Source organism: Dysidea avara, chromosome 1 (assembly GCF_963678975.1).
Source record: "Dysidea avara chromosome 1, odDysAvar1.4, whole genome shotgun sequence".
Taxonomy (NCBI): domain Eukaryota; kingdom Metazoa; phylum Porifera; class Demospongiae; order Dictyoceratida; family Dysideidae; genus Dysidea; species Dysidea avara.
The window spans coordinates 10169814-10184370 of record NC_089272.1 but is presented as its reverse complement, the minus strand read 5'-3'; positions in this window follow the sequence as shown (position 1 = coordinate 10184370).

Sequence of the window (14557 nt, the reverse complement as noted above, 5' to 3'; positions counted from 1 at the left end):
CGTAACGCAATACAAATCTATTGAGAGATGTTGCGTAATTTAGGACTAATATTGCGAAACCGGCCCTACACGTAAATAACTCACAGTAGTGGCCGCGCGTCTTTTAATTGGGCGTGCGCTTTGTAGTTTCTTGGCCGCGCGACTCACTACCGTGAGTCTTGATCTATGCTAGGGTCCTCAACGTGAAATTTCGACCTCCGAGAATCAACTACCAAACCACCCACAAATGCTAGGCTTGGTACCACTTAGAAAATGCCAGATCGGCGTTATTTTTCATTAACGTCTTGTCGTGCAAATCGGCGAATATGCTTACAAATTACGAGATTTTTTGCTATATCTTTAAGAAAATATATTTTCAAGCTACAATACGCACTCTCAACCTTTCTTATTAACTGTACTCTAAACTAAAACCATCAGTGGCTGCATTGTCTGGAGCAATTTCCAGCCGCAGCATCGCGAAAATGAAATTTCGGACTCGAAAAAAGTTTCGATACCACTGGAGCACACAGTAGCGATGCCAAAGTAACCCTCCCAGGTCAAAATGGTCTGGCATGGGTCCAACTACTACCACACCAAATATCATCGAATTCCAAAATTGTTTGCCATCTGGCTGAGCTCGACGGCTGTCAAAAATTCTTCAAAAATTCCGATTTTATTCACTGACGGGAACTTTTACTAGCCAGATGTACTAGTTTACTTCTAAAAAGCTTGCAAGACCCATAGCCAGTAGCTTTCATTCATAGGGTTGGTCTGGCAGCTCTTCTAGCGACCTCAAAATTCGCCAAATGCCGATATCCACGAATTTTTTCCGATATCGACCAATTTACAACCCGTTAAAGAAATCTTGTACAGCAAACGTGATGCTTTGCGTCTATAAAGTCATGCTGCATCCTTGTTTAGTTATATTCGTACATATAGTGGCAATGGCGGCTCTCTTATCGAGGCAAAAATCCATCGAAATTCCAATCTCACCATTTGTCATCAGTTTTAGGACGTTTTACATTAGTCAAACATGCTTGTTTTCCTCTCTACATCTTTACTGGACGTTTCAATCACCTTCGTCTGTGTAGACACCTTTCTTCAGTCTCTTGAAAATGTCAGAGCACGCCAATTGGGCGCAACCATCAACATCACTTACTGCATGCTTATTTTGTTTCATTGATTCCACGAAAATCCAGCAGAAATATTACATAACCCAACTGGAGTTAGTCTAGTTCCAAATATCCAATAACACTATTTCTACTATATATTAATGATCTAATATCAAATATTCAGAGCACTGTTCGTTTATTTGCTGATGACTGTCTTATTTATCGACCAATAAATTCTCCTAATGATCATCAGTTATTACAACAAGACTTAAATACACTAAATACTTGGGCTAAAACATGGCAAATGAAATTTAATGTTGACAAGTGTTGCATTCTCCAGTTATCCAAACACCACCATAAAACAACATTTCTTTATCACATGTCAAACAAACCCCTCAAAGTTGTTGAACAGCATTCTTACCTTGGAATAATAATAGATCACCATCTTTCTTGGGGACCACAAGTTAACCATGTATGCAACAAGACAACCAGACTAATCGGTTTTTTACAGCGTAACTTAAGAAACTGTTCACGTGCATTTAAAGAATTAAGCTATAAACAATTTATCTTACCTGTGCTGGAATATGCTGCTGCAATTTGGGACCCATACCACCTAAAGGACATAAATAAAATAGAAATGATACAACATAGAGCAGCTAGATTTGTCCTGAATCAACCATGGAGAAGGAATATGCGAGATAGTATAACTGAAATGCTAACATCATTAGAATGGCCACCACTCCAATTAAGGAGAAAATGTGCAAGATTAACTCTTTTATACAAGATTATCCACAACCTAACCAAAATACCTAACAGCTACTTACCAACATTATCACCTGTCACCATTACAAGATCTAATCATGAACAAAAATTCCTACACTATCATACATCAATAGACAACTATAAATACTCATTTTTTCCAAGAACAATACCAGAATGGAATGGACTACCACAAGACATCATCAACCAACAAACTATTGACAGCTTCAAACAATTATTATACAATCACTTTTGATTTTAATGTACATTAGCACTTATGCCCCAGGCGGGCTCTGCTAATTAAACAATATAATATAATAATATTTAATCCACCTTCGGAACTCTACACGAATGGAAATTCGAATGTGGTTTTGATAATCGGCATTTGCATTTCGGTAATCATCTGTATAAACATGTAGAGTTTTTTTAGAGTACAATATTTAGAGTTAGACTAACTCTATTTTCGCTCTATTACATTTCTGCTGGTTTTCCTGTCATTCTTGCGTGGAACCAATGAAACAAAATAAGCATTAACTGGTATTTATGGTTGCGCTCAATTGGCGTGCTCTGACGTTTTCAAGGGACTGAAGAATGTGCCTACACAGACGAAGGTGATTGAATGGTCCAGCAAGGATGTAGAGAGGTAAACCAGCATTTTTGACTTGTAAAACTTCTGAAAGCTGATGACAAATGGTGAGATGGGCATTTCGATGGTGGATTTTGGCCTCGATAAGAGAGCTGCCAGTGCCACCCTATGGACGAATATAACTAAACAAGGATGCAGCATGACATTAGAGAGACAAAGCATCACGTTTGCTGTACAATATTTCTTTAACGGGTTGTAAATTGGTCGATATTGGCAAAAATTATGGATATCGGCATTTGGCGGAATTTGAGGCCGCTAGAAGAGCTGCCAGACAAACCTTATGAATGAAAGCTACTGGCTATGGGTCTAGCAAGCTTTTGAGAAGTAAACTAGCACATCTGGCTAGTAAAAGTTCCCGTCAGTGAATAAAATCGGCATTTTTGACAGCCGTCGAGCTCAGCCAGATGGCAAACAATTTTGGAATTCGATGATATTTGGTGTGGTAATAGTTGGACTCATGCCAGACCAGTTTGGCCTGGGAGGGTTACTTTGGCATCGCTACTGTGTGCTCCAGTGGCATCGAAACTTTTTTCTAGTCCGAAATTTCATTTTCGCGATGCTGCGGCTGGAAATTGCTCCAGACAATGCAGCCACTGATGGTTTTAGTTTAGAGTACAGTTAATAAGAAAAGTTGAGAGTGCGTATTGTAGCTTTAAAAGACATTTCCTTGAAGATATAGCAAAAAATCTCGTAATTTGTAAGCATATTCGCCGATTTGCACAAGACGTTAATGAAAAATAATTCCAATCTGGCATTGTCTAAGTGGTACCTAGCCTAGCATTTGTGGGTGGTTTGGTAGTTGATTTTCGGAGGTCGAAATTTCACGTTGAGGACCTATCTATGCCTATACGCAGCGTTGGGAGTAACGCGTTACATAAGTAACGCGTTACGTAATATTATTACTTCGTGGTAACTAAGTAATATAACGAAATACGCTATAACAACTGGTAATATAACTCAAGTTACTTTACTTACAAAAGTAACGCGTTACCTAAGTAATATTGTTACTGTAACGAGTCTAATATTACGTAATATTATTACTACAAGTAACGAAGTTACTAATCTCGTTAGTTATCCTCTGAGTAACGCCTAGCCACAACGAATTGAAGCTTATTCACCAGCTTCTCACTTATAATGCAATCATGTCACGTGATAAAGTGGTAGTTTCACACGTGACAGCTTAAGGCTGTGGACACAAAGTAATAATTATGTAATATTATTATAGTTACTTTATTTTATGGGTAATATGTAACTGTAACTAAATAGTCCAGTTATTATTATTTTATTATTTATTATTTATTACAGGTAATTTATAAGGCTAAACAACCTGTTACATCTGATCAACAGGTAAAAAAGTACAAGTAGACTAATTACATACATTTATACATAGTGTTAGATGAATACTGGTCAATCAATTTCTTAAAATCATCAACTGATGCTGCACATACTACTTCTTGGGGTAAATTATTCCATGGTTCAACAACTCTTCTTGTAAAAAATATTTCCTGGCATTTTTTCTTGAAAAATACTTAAATAGCTTAAATGTATGACCTCTGGTATGGGTAATGGGTGAAAAAGTAAAAAAAATCAGAATAGTCTTTATCATACTTATCATGCAGCATATTGTAGACAGCAATCATGTCACCTTTATAACCTCTATAATGTAATGATGGCAAGTTAAGTACTTTCAATCGTTCCTCGTAGTCAAGATTTCTTATAGATTTGATCATTCTAGTTGCTTTCCGCTGGATTTTTTCTAATTTGTGGATGTCTGTTTTATAGTAAGGTCCATAAACCAAGTTACCATATTCTAAAATAGGACGTACTATTGATTTGTATAAACATGTAAATGAATCTACAGAAATATCCGAAAAGGTCTGTTTAATAAGGCCAAGAAGTCTATTAGCTTTGTTAACCACTGCCAAACACTGACTATGAAACTTGAGATTGCAATCAATCAACACCCCCAAATCCTTTTCCTCATTTACCTTAACAATGTCCATCCCATCCATCTTATTTTTATAACAATATCTTGGATTAAACTGACCTATATGTAATATTTTACATTTAGAAATGTTGAAAGGCAACTGCCACTTTACTGACCATTCAATGCAAGCATTAATATCATCTTGCAGGGAGGATATTGGGTTAGCACGACTAATGCTGGAATATATTTTTGTGTCATCTGCAAATAAAAGAACTTTATTCCTTAATAATGATGGCAGATCATTGATGAAAATTGCAAAGAAGAGAGGACCCAAGACTGATCCTTGAGGTATTCCACTTATTACATCACTCCAACCAGACATTTAACCATTCACAGAAACTCTTTGTCTGCGTCCTTTCAAAAAGTCTTGTATCCAATTAAACAAATCACCATATGTGTAAATCTTTTTGAGCAACCTTTCATGAGGAACAGAGTCAAAAGCCTTCTTAAAGTCAAGGTACAAAACATCTACTGAATTACGTACCAGTTGCAAGTATTATGTAATATGTAACTAGTTACTTTTATAAAGTAACTTGCCCAACACTGCCTATACGTAGCTACGTATAGTGGGGCATGAAATTGACAAGTGCATAATTCGCACGTATAATGGCAAACTCACTTAACTGCATAGTTTCAATAAATGCAGTACTGTACTGTGCCTGTGATTGCATATAGTATTAAAATATAATGGTCCACAGTCAATTGAAACGTGACACTTTATCTCATGCACATAAAATGCAGAGGCAAACTTTTGGGGTAGGGGCTCCAAAATTTTTTAGCATGCATGTCGATTGTGATCTGATCCAGTGATTTGTATCTTTCTATTTGTGACATTTATGTATAGCTATACAAACAGCAAGCTTACATGCTAATCACAACCCATAAATTTATTTATTTGAGTGTTGTATATAAGTACACAGCTAGCTTTGTGCATAGTGATCAAACAAATGCATATAATTATATATGTTGCATTTCTAATCATATTAAAATATACTAACTAGTTAATTACTCCACTGCTCTAGATCAGGGGAGATATACATGGCGCCACGACTCTGTTCTTCTCAACAAGTCTTTGTTAATGGGTTCAAGAGAGATCTACCATTTTACAAGCTTTATGCTGATCTCCACAGCTATCATGCAAGTTTCGTCCATAAAATACTCTTTCACTTCATCTCTCAATAGACCAGATTTGGTATTGTCGTATTGATCTCTAATGATGCCATCATTTTGTTTGAACTGTCAGTTGTTACCAATAGTATGCACCATCTGTCAGCTGCTAACAACAGAATGGTGTTATATTGGACAACAAACTATCATGGTCTCCACATATTAGTAATATAGCTGCTAAGGCCAATAGAACATTAAACTTTTTGAAACGCAATCTGAGTTGCTGCTCGTCTAACATCAAAGCAACAGCCTACCTTACGATAGTACGACCGTCAATGGAATACACTGCAGTCATCTGGGACCCATACCACCATAACAATATTCAACAGCTAGAGAAAGTACAGCGTAGGGCAGCTAGATGGGTCCTAAATGATTTCAATCGAATCAGCTCAGTCACAGCTATGTTACAGCATCTTTCTTGGCCAAGCCTTCAGCTGAGACATAAAATATCCAGATTACAAGCACTTTTTAAAATTATACATCAAGATTATTTACTGTCAATTCCTCCTCATTTTATTTCAATGACAAGATCCACCAGACTATATCACCCACATCGTTTTATTCTACCAAACTCATCCACCTATTCATACCAACAGAGCTTTTTCTCCAGATCAATTAAGGATTGGAACAACTTACCATCTTCCATCATTGAGAGCAACAATATTGACTCTTTTTCAGCGGAACTGCAAACATTGTATAGAACTCAATAACTGTAATCTTTGTAACTACGTAGCTAAATTCATTTTATGATTGCTTTTCTTTTCCTGAGCATATCAGCTGCGCTGTCTGCTCAGTAACAATAATAAAAAAAACTAGATAGCTATAGCCAGTGGTGTAACTAGAACCAGACTGACACCAGGGCCTATAGTGCAATCAGTGGCGTATAGCTAACCCGAACGTGACTGCCAGTGGGTGACACACACCCCCACAGAACACTTAATGTCATCGAGAATGTCATGATTGTACAAAAAGGCTAATGACCCAATGATGGGCTAGCCAACATACAGTGTAGTATTAGCTAACTTATAGCTGCTTTATTACAAATTACTATCTATGTAAGTATAATGTAGCCACCGCAGATCGAGCCTCATCTCATGTGTCTCAACTGTACTCCAACATATTCGTCCATGATCAAGTAGAGATATACATCACTGGCAGTATAGTATAATGCTTTATGCTATTTAGGTTAGACACTCCTGGTCACACTAATTTTGTCCACTGAATTTAGTGAATTATCACTCGTACTCTAGATTCGTTTGACTCCTTATCTCTATTTCTGAGTAATCCCCTCTACTTTAATATATAGCAGACCAACTCTCTCAACAATCCATCGCCTCGTAGTGCAATTTATTACTGTTATCTCAAGCCTCAATTGCAGGTCAACCGCGTTATACAAAACGTCCAAATCTGGTTTCAATATAATAATTTGCTGACACCCGGACCTAGGCCCGGGTAGGCCCAGGTTTAGTTACGCCACTGGCTCAGACGGGTTGCCTTTTTAAGGCGTGGTCGTTTTGCCGTAAATTTTCCACATACTTTCCGAGTTCGCTAAGTCAAAAATGTATTAAGGCTATTGGAGAAAATGAACGTTTCGGTTAACTTTAGCAAGCAAGAGTTAGCCAGCCTTCAGAACAGAAAGTATGTTATAGAGAAAAGTTCGAGCTATAACATATCCAGCGTGTAAGGTGAAGGCTGAGCGAGAAGATGATTTTCTCTCAATCTCGGGGTTTTTGGAAAGCGATAAAACTCGCTGAAAACATTCTTTGTAAGACTTTGCTACTACTTAGAATGATAGACTGGATGATTTTAACTCACCTTGTACCTTTGAAGAATCAAAAACGTTTGTCAAACTATTTTAAAAAATGGGTTTTTTGTTGACTTCTTGACCAACATTGTAATCATGCGTAAAACGGAAAGTCGCATTTTCTTGCGTTACACAAGGGACACGCCCTAAATAGGCAACCCGTCTATAAATCATTATTACTGGACCTTCAATGTACTGGCCTATATGCCCAGCTTGTTACAATTGAGATTGGTTGTTTAGGGCACTTTACACCTTTGATACTGACTAATGTACCAACTGAACATATCTCGTGCATGCAAGTTACCATCCAGAGCTATTAAGCCATTGTTGCCAGAATTGCGATATCCTGCTCTTACAGAATTTTCAACATTCACTCCTCGAAACTGTGGGATCTGTCAGATCTGTTAAACTACTGTCTCCAGCTGCTTTAAAAGCTTCTTGGTACTCAGTTCCTTATTTATTTTCTGTACACCTGTCTTAAACCACAAGACGTATTAAATCAAAAAATACCTAATTATTATTTCTTTAACGGATACAGTAACCTTACCTTGAAATAGCTAGCTACACACCAAAATCTGTTATTATTAAACCTTTTAGCATTCAGTCAGCAATTTCAAAATTATTACGTAATAATTGTACATCATGTCTAACTACTGCCATTGCAGTAATATTTTGTACTTCTTTACTCACTCTCTGGATAGTGTTTGGTGGAGACAGTGACTCATTGGGATTTTAAATAGTCTAGGATCACCATCACCAGCTATATACGCACACTCCATAATGCAGTACAGTGTAGCTAAGTATCAGAACCTGATGACCATCCAGCTGCAAAATCACACAATCCAAAAATAGCACATGAGATGTAAATTTAATTTATCACATTGAACCACTGTTATAAATAAAAGTCCTAGCAATAAAAATCCACTACACAGTATATGAATTAACACATACAGACATTAGCAATTACTGCTCCATCATTACATGCAGTATTTTTCCAGACATTTTCTATTGTCATTGCTTCTTTTACTGTTGAATTGACTTATACGAATACTGATAATGACCTACATGTCTCACAAGTAATTTGCTATGGAAATCCTCATACTTTGTCAAGTGGTCATCGTATATGTCACAATGGAGTTGCTGCTGCTGTGTCATCTATCCTGGCATGTATGATATTACTGCTATTTGATGTCTTCATTCCTTGTGTCCATTATAAGGTGAACATTATACAGTATACTTAAAACAATTAATTGTCTGCATGTTATGCCACAGATCTAGAATTGGGAAGGTTAATAGTATTATATGGGTACACTGCAATTTTATTCTTATTACCCTAGCCCTTTAATGAAACATATGGAATGTTATAGTATGGCAAGTACTAACTCAGGTCAGGTCACCTCAATGACTTCATCATTGTTTAACACTATTAGCTAGCACAGATTAGTGTATATTCAGTACGTAATTGTCAGTAGCATTATTTTTGCATGGACTGAAAGGGGAGTTAATAACAGTTATCAATGTGCCATTGTTTAAGAAGCTTTATACATTGATAATTTACTGCTGACATCTGCAAAATAGTTACTCATATACTGTCTAAATTGCTGATGCTTACAGAGAAGTGCAACACAATTTGACAAATTTGTTTAGTGTTAAGGGACTACGAGTTGCTTCATAATAATTATTATGGAATAACTTTTATATGTTGTTCATTCTTGTATACATACTGCATAAAATGCACGGTAAAACAGATTCACATTACTGTACGTTCATGCTGTTTTAGTTCAAACTACTAGTTGATGCTTTGTTTTCCATTATAATGGCAATCTACCTGTTGGTGACCAGTGCTCTGTTGGCTAACCTGTACCATAAATTTTGTAAATTGCTACATGAAGCTGATTTTGTGTGTGATAGTGATGAAAAGAAATTTCTGGTCCTTCCTGTCTTTGGATTTTTAACTACAATTGGATGGGTAAGATTATTGCATACTCATGGATTTTTTTAATTACTATGGTTTTCACAAATAAATAAACATTTTCATGATTAATACTTGACTGTGTGACTTAGCATATTAAATGATCTCTGCATATAAAGTATTCAAAGGGTACCAAGCTAGGGTATATATATAATAGGCTATATTCAAAGCATAATTGGCTCAATTAAGCCTATAGCTAGCACACGTAAGTTTATTACAAAGTGAAAATGACCGGCCAGTCACATTATATGACTGGCTGAGCAAAAACCCATCATTTTTGCACATTCCCTGAGTTTCATTTTATTGCTTCTCTGCAATCTATAATAGTAGCAAAGGAGTGGCCTGCCAAAATTTGAGCCTCCAAGCCATTAATAGTCTTGGAGTTATAGTGCTAGACAGTTGGAACAGCAAGAAATTTGATTTCTAGCTAGCTACTGCATTGTGCAAAATTTCATAACATGCTTGTACCCTATACTGTACCAATACAAACAAAAAAAAGTTTCTTATTTTCTATAAACAGACAGATCCAATGGTGGATGTAATAGCTATAATTATATATTAAATTTTTTGATTTGAGCCTTTTTCATTGTGTACTGAAACAATTAAACGTGCATAGCCATTATTGGCTTGCATATTTACCAGTTTGTTTTGGTACATTTAATATACATGGCATTTGCAAAAATGATGGGTTTGCACTCAGCTGGTCACATATATGCACAATTACTGATAGCATATTGCAGCTGAGGGGAAAATGTGTCACATCCTAAGTGACAATGTTATATACCAAAACAGCCAAGCTGTGTTATATATGTGAATGCATCAAGTAAAAATCAGGCCTTCAGATCACTCCACTAAAAGTGATTTTTTAATTGTAATTAACTTCACGTTACATATTCATGGTCTATTCACTCTATTCACTGTAAAAATTTTATACAAATTGAATGTACCGTGTCCATGTATCAAGTAAATTTGTACCGCTGTTCATTTTCAGTTATACCACTATATAGCATGCATCCAGTGAATATATCTAATCCAAAACAGCCAAGCTGTAAAAAAAGTGTGCGGCCCTCAGAAAGGCTATGGTGAAAAAAGATGTGAAATCCAAGGTGGCGGCCAAGAAATGGCTGTGATGGTAGGTTAATGGTAAAAATTTTAATAATGACAATTCAGGTAAATTTTGTGAAGCGGCACAAAAATTCACCTGAATTGTCGTTATTAAAATTTTTACCATTAACCTACCATCACAGCCATTTCTTGGCCGCCACCTTGGATTTCACATCTTTTTTCACCATAGCCTTTCTGAGGGCCGCACACTTTTTTTACAGCTTGGCTGTTTTGGATTAGATTTCATTTCTTTTTGTATTTTTATACTCCAAAGCCGGCCTATGGCCAGCTTTGGGACTTTTTTAACCTATGTTTTTTTTCTTTACTACAGGAAGATGAAAAGATGAAGTAGATGTACTTTAAATATTTTATCAGTAAATGTACAAATTATATATATAATACATATGTGATCGGATTTGCGAAAAGGGGTCTTCCACACACATCCAATTTGCCAACTTTGATAATTGATAACTTCAGATTGGAAAGAGCTATTGCCTTGAAATTTGGACAGTGGTGATTTCTTTGCAGCTGAACTCTCTACATGATAGTTTCTTTGTAGCTGAACTCTCTACAAGGTAATTTCTTCTAGCTGATCTCTCTACAGGGAGATTTTTTGTAGCTGAACTATCTACAAGGTAACTTCTTCTAGCTAATCTCTCTACAGGGTGATTTGTTTGTAGCTGAATTCTTTACAGGTGATTTGTTTGCAGCTGAGCTCTTTACAGAATGGTTTCTTTGTAGCTGAACTCTCTACAAAGTAACTTCTTCTAACTGACCTTTCTACAGGGTGATTTGTTTGTAGCTGAACTATCTACAAAGTAACTTCTTCTAGCTGATCTCTCTACAGGGAGATTTGTTTGTAGCTGAACTCTCTACAGGTGATTTGTATGTAGCTGAATTCTGTACAGGTGATTTGTTTGTAGCTGAATTCTGTACAGGTGGTTTCTTTGTAGCTGAACTCTCTAAAAGGTAACTTCTTCTAACTGATCTTTCTACAGGGCAATTTGTTTCTGGCAGAATTTTCTACAGGGTGATTTCTTTGCAGCTGAACTCTCTACATGATGGTTTCTTTGTAGCTGAACACTCTACAAGGTAATTTCTTCTAACTGATCTCTCTACAGGGTGATTTGTTTGTAGCTGAACTATCTACAAGGTAACTTCTTCTAGCTGATCTCTCTACAGGATGATTTGTTCGTAGCTGAATACTGTACAGGTGATTTGTTTGCAGCTGAGCTCTTTACAGAATGGTTTCTTTGTAGCTGAACTCTCTACAAGGTAACTTTTCTAGCTGATGTCTCTACAAGGTAGCTAGTTTGTAGCTGAACTCTCTACATGGTGGTTTCTTTGTAACAGAACTTTCTACAAGGTGACTTCTTCTAGCTGATCTTTCAATAGGGTGATTTGTTTGTAGCTGCACTCTCTACAAGGTAACTTCTTCTAGCTGATCTCTCTACAGGGAGATTTGTTTGTAACTGAACTTTCTAAATGATGGTTTCTTTGTAGCTGAACTCTCTACAAGTTAACTTCTTCTAGCTGATCTCTCTGCAGGGTGATTTGTTTGTAGCTGAAATCTGTACAGGTGATTTGTTTGCAGCTGAGCTCTTTACAGAATGGTTTCTTTGTAGCTGAACTCTCTACAAGGTAACTTCTTCTAACTGATCTTTCTACGGGGCAATTTGTTTCTGGCAGAATTTTCTACAGGGTGATTTCTTTGCAGCTGAACTCTCTACATGGTGTTTTCTTTGTAGCTGAACTCTCTACAAGGTAACTTCTTCTAGCTGATCTCTCTACAGGGAGATTTGTTTGTAGCTGAACTCTCTACAGGTGATTTGTTTGCAGCTGAACTCTGTACATGATGGTTTCTTTGTAGCTGAACTCTCTACAAGGTAACTTCTTCTAACTGATCTCTCTACACGGCGATTTGTTTGTAGCTGAACTATCTACAAGGTAATTTCTTCTAGCTGATCTCTCTACAGGGTGATTTGTTTGTAGCTGAACGATCTACAAGGTAACTTCTTCTAGCTGATCTCTCTACAGGGAGATTTTTTTGTAGCTGAACTCTCTACAGGTGATTTGTTTGAAGCTGAACTCTCTAAATGATGGTTTCTTTGTAGCTGAACTCTCTACAAGTTAACTTCTTCTAGCTGATCTCTCTACATGGTGATTTGTTTGTAGCTGAATTCTGTATAGGGGATTTGTTTGCAGCTGAGCTCTTAAAATAATTTTTTCTTTGCAGCTGAACTCTCTACAAGGTAACTTCTTTTAGCTGATGTCTCTACAAGGTCACTAGTTTGTAGCTGAGCTTTCTACATGGTGGTTTTTTTGTAACTGAACTCTCTACAAGGTGACCTCTTCTAGCTGATCTTTCTACAGGGTGATTTGTTTGAAGCTGAACTCTCTACAAGGTAACTTCTTCTAGCTGATCTCTCTATAGGGAGATTTGTTTGTAGCTGAACTCTCTATAAGGTGATTTGTTTGTAGTTGATCTCTCTGCAGGTTGATTTGTTTTAGCTGAACTCTCTACAGGCTGATTTGTTTGTAGCCGATCTCTCTACAGGGTAATTTGTTTGTAGCTGAACTCTCTACAAGTTGATTTGTGTGTAGCTGATCTCTCTGCAGGTTGATTTGTTTGTAGCCGATCTCTCTACAGGGCAATTTGTTTGTAGCTGATCTCTCTACAGGGTGATTTTTTTGTAGCTGACCTCTCTTCAGGGTGATTTGTTTCTAGCTGATCTCTCTACAGGGTGATTTTTTGTAGCTGACCTCTCTTCAGGGTGATTTGTTTCTAGCTGATTGCTCTACAGGTTGATTTGTTTGTAGATGAACTCTCTACAGGGTAATTTGCTTGTAGCTGAACTCCTTACTTTGTGTCTAGTTTGTAGCTGATCTCTCTACAGGGTGATTTGTTTGTAGCTGAACTCACTAAAGGGTGATTTGCTTGTAGCTGAACTCTCTATAAGGTGATTGTTTGTAGCTGATCTCTCTGCAGGTTGATTTGTTCTAGCTGAACTCTCTACAGGGTGATTGCTTGTAGCTGAACTCCTTACATTGTGTCTAGTTTCTAGCTGATGTCTCTACAGGGTGATTTTTTGTAGCTGAACTCTCTTCAGGGTGATTTGTTTCTAGCTGATCTCTCTACAGGTAGATTTGTGTTGATTTGTTCATTGCTGATCGCTCTAAAGGTAATCTAAAGGTAATTGATTTGTTGCAGTTGAACACCCTGCAAAGTGTTTGTTTGTAGCTGATCACTCTAAAGGGTAATTTGTTTGTAGCTGAACTCTCTCCACAGTGACTTGTGTGTAGCAGAATTCTGTGTAACTGAATTCTCTAGAGAGTGACTTAATTGTAGCTGATTTCTCTACACAGTGCATGACTTGTTTATAGCTGAACTTTCTTCAGTGTGACTTGTAATGTTCTGAATCTCTATAGTGGTATATTTGCTTAACTCTCCACATGGTGACTGTCTTCTTGCTGAACTGTCTATAAGATTAACTGTTTGCAGCTGAACTCCCTACAGAATAACTTGTGATGTAATAAAATTCTATAATGGAGTAAATAAATTAGCCGAATGATCTATTAGGGTGACTGTTCTATTAGAGTATCTCGATCTCGCATTTGCTACACGGAGTTGGCTTTCGAATCATAACTCAGTGGTTTGTAATCCGATTCTTCTGTACTACTGCAAGGACTTTCTATGAAGATTATTCCAGCTATACACCGATTTTCAGCTCATTGCTCTAAGCGGTTTGCCTAGTAGGCGTGAAAACTAATACTTTTTTATTCATAAAAATCGATCGCGTAATTGTGACACAGGTTGGGTTTTGTGTCATACCTCCGTGGTCTTTATCTCGATTCCTTTCAAACCATCAAAAGGCACTCCTACGATGGTTACTCCATATACATAGCAATTTTCAACTCATTCCATGAAGCGGTTTACCCTGTAGGCGTGACAACAAATCGATCTTGTTTTAAGCGAATAATCGGTCATAACTCCTGAACCATTCATCGGATTTGTACCAAAGTTGAT